Here is a 3,176-nt window from a genome sequence, read left to right as displayed (position 1 = left end):
TTTTCTTGCTTCAAGAATCATTTTTATGATTTTTCAGATTATCAAATAACATGTCTCCTAGTCATCATTCTTTCAAGAGCCAACATATTTAACATTCTTTAAACAACAACTTCAAAAGACATATGCACTGTTCAAGCATTCATTCAGAAAACAAGAAGCATTGTCACCACATCAATATAATTAAACTAAGTTCAAGGATAAATTCGAAACTCATGTACTTCTTGTTCTTTTGAATTAAAACATTTTTCATTTAAGAGAGGTGATGGATTCATAGGACATTCATAACTTTAAGACATAGTTACTACTACTAATGATCATGTAATGAAGACATAAACATAGATAAGCACATAACATAGAAAACGAAAAACAGAAAAAATAAGAACAAGGAATGAATCCACCTTAGTGATGGTGGCGTTTCCTTCTTGAGGAACCAATGATGTCCTTGAGCTATTCTATGTCTCTTCCTTGTCTTTGTTGCTCCTCCCTCATTGCTTTTTGATCTTCTCTTATTTCATGAAGCATGATGGAGTGCTCTTGATGTTCCACCCTTAGTTGTCCCATATTGGAACTCAATTCTCCTAGGGAGGTGTTGATTTGCTCCCAATAATTTTGTGGAGGAAAGTGCATTTGAGGCATCTTCGGGATCTCATGGTGATGAGCTTCATAAGCCTCTTGAGCTCCATGAATGGGCTCTCTTGCTTGCTCCATCTTTTTCTTAGTGATGGGCTTGTCCTCTTTGATGAGGATATCTCCCTCTATGTCAATCCCAGCCGAATTGCATAGGTGGCAAATGAGGTGAGGAAAGGCTAACCTTGCCATAGTGGAGGACTTGTCAGCCACCTTGTAGAGTTCTTGAGGTATAATCTCATGAACTTCCACCTCTTCTCCAATCATGATGCTATGGATCATGATGGCCCGGTCTATAGTAACTTCAGACCGGTTGCTAGTGGGAATGATTGAGCATTGAATGAACTCCAACCATCCTCTAGCTACAGGCTTGAGGTCCAATCTTCCATTGAGCTCCTTCTACACATATGTCCATAAGGACTTGGTCCAACCTTTGATCAAAGTTGACTCTCCTTGTGTAGGGGCGTGCGTTCTCTTCCATGTTTGGCAAGTTGAACGCCAACCTCACATTTTCTGGACTAAAATCCAAGTATTTCCCCCGAACCATTGTAACATAGTTCTTTCGATCCGGGTTCTTACTTTGATCATGGTTCTTGGTGATCCATGCATTAGCATAGAACTCTTGAACCATTAGGATGCCGACTTGTTGGATGGGATTTGTTAGAACTTCCCAACCTCTTCTTTGAATTTTATGTCGGATCTCCGGATACTCATTTCTTTTGAGTTTGAAAGGGACCTCAGGGATCACCTTCTTCTTGGCCACAACATCATAGAAGTGGTCTTGATGGGCTTTGGAGATGAACCTTTCTATCTCCCATGACTCGGATGTGGAAGCTTTTGTCTTCCCTTTCCCCTTTCTAGAGGATTCTCCGGTCTTAGGTGCCATCAATGGTAATGGAAAAACAAAAAGCTTATGCTTTTACCACACTAAACTTAGAATTTTGCTCGCCCTCGAGCAATAAAAGAAAGAATAGATGAAGAAGAAGAAGAAGAAATGGAGGAGAGGGAGAGTGGGAAGTGTTTCGGCCAAGAAGGGTGTAGAGGGGTGTGGTGTGTGAATTTGATGAAGAATGGAGGGCTTTATATAGGGAAGGGAGGGGGGAAAGGTTTCGGCCATATTGGTGGGTTTGGGTGGGAAATTGGTTTTGAATTTTGAAGGTAGGTGGAGTTTATGAGGTAGGTTTATGGGGAAGAGTGGATGGATGTGAGTGGTGAAGAGGTGATGGGGAAGAGAGATTGAGGTGATTGGTGAAGGGTTTTTGGGGAAGAGTGTTTATGGGGTTGTGTGAAAGAGAGTGGTGAGAAGAAGTGAGTGGAGGTAGGTGGGGATCCTGTGGGATCCACAGATCCTGAGGTGATCCTGTGGGGTCCACAGATCCTGGGGTGTCAAGGATTTGCATCCCTGCACCAATTAGGCATGTAAAATGCCTTTGCACACAACTCTGGGCGTTCAGCGCCAGGTTGGTGTCCATTTTGGGCGTTTAACGCCCATTTGTTGCCATTTCTGGCGTTCAGCGCCAGAACCATGCTCTGTTCTGGCGTTGAACGCCAGGCAGATGCTCCTCCAGGGTGTAATTTTTCTTCTGCTGTTTTTGATTCCGTTTTCAATTTTTATATTTATTTTGTGACTCCTCATGATCATGAACCTATAAAGACATATAACTAAGAAAAATATAGTTAGATAAATAAAAATTGGGTTGCCTCCCAACAAGCGCTTATTTAATGTCAATAGCTTGACAGTGGGCTCTCATGGAGCCTCACAGATGTTCAGAGCATTGTTGAGACTCTCCAACACTAAACTTAGAGTTTGGATATGGGAGTTCAACACCAAACTTAGAGTTTGGTTGTGGCCTCCCAACACCAAACTTAGAGTTTGACTGTGGGGGCTTGGGTTGACTCTGCTTTGAGAGAAGCTTTTCATGCTTCCTCTCCATGGTTGCAGAGGGAGATCCTTGAGTTTTAAACACAAGGGATTCCTCATTCTATTGAAGGACTAGTTCACCTCTGTCAACATCAATCACAGCTCTTGCTGTGGCCAGGAAAGGTCTTCCGAGGATGATGGATTCATCCTCTTCCTTTCCAGTATCCAGGACTATGAAATCAGCAGGGATGTAAAGGCCTTCAACCTTTACTAACACTTCCTCTACTTGTCCATATGCCTGTTTTCTTGAATTGTCTGCCATCTCTAATGAGATTTTAGCAGCTTGCACCCCATAGATTCCCAGTTTCTCTATTACAGAGAGGGGCATGAGGTTTATTCCTGAACCAAGGTCACACAGAGCCTTAAAGATCATGGTGCCTATGGTACAAGGTATTATGAACTTTCCAGGATCCTGTCTCTTCTGAGGTAATGTCAGTTGATCCAGATCACTTAGTTCATTGATGAAAAAGGGAGGTTCAACTTCCCAAGTATCAATACCAAATAATTTGGCATTCAGCTTCATGATTGCACCAAGGAACTTGGCAGCTTGCTCTTCAGTAACATCCTCATTCTCTTCAGAAGAGGAATACTCATCAGAGCTCATGAAGGTCATAAGGAGGTTCAATGG

The sequence above is a fragment of the Arachis ipaensis genome, chromosome B04 (genome assembly GCF_000816755.2).
Source record: "Arachis ipaensis cultivar K30076 chromosome B04, Araip1.1, whole genome shotgun sequence".
Taxonomy (NCBI): Eukaryota; Viridiplantae; Streptophyta; class Magnoliopsida; order Fabales; family Fabaceae; genus Arachis; species Arachis ipaensis.
This window is presented reverse-complemented; position numbering follows the sequence as displayed.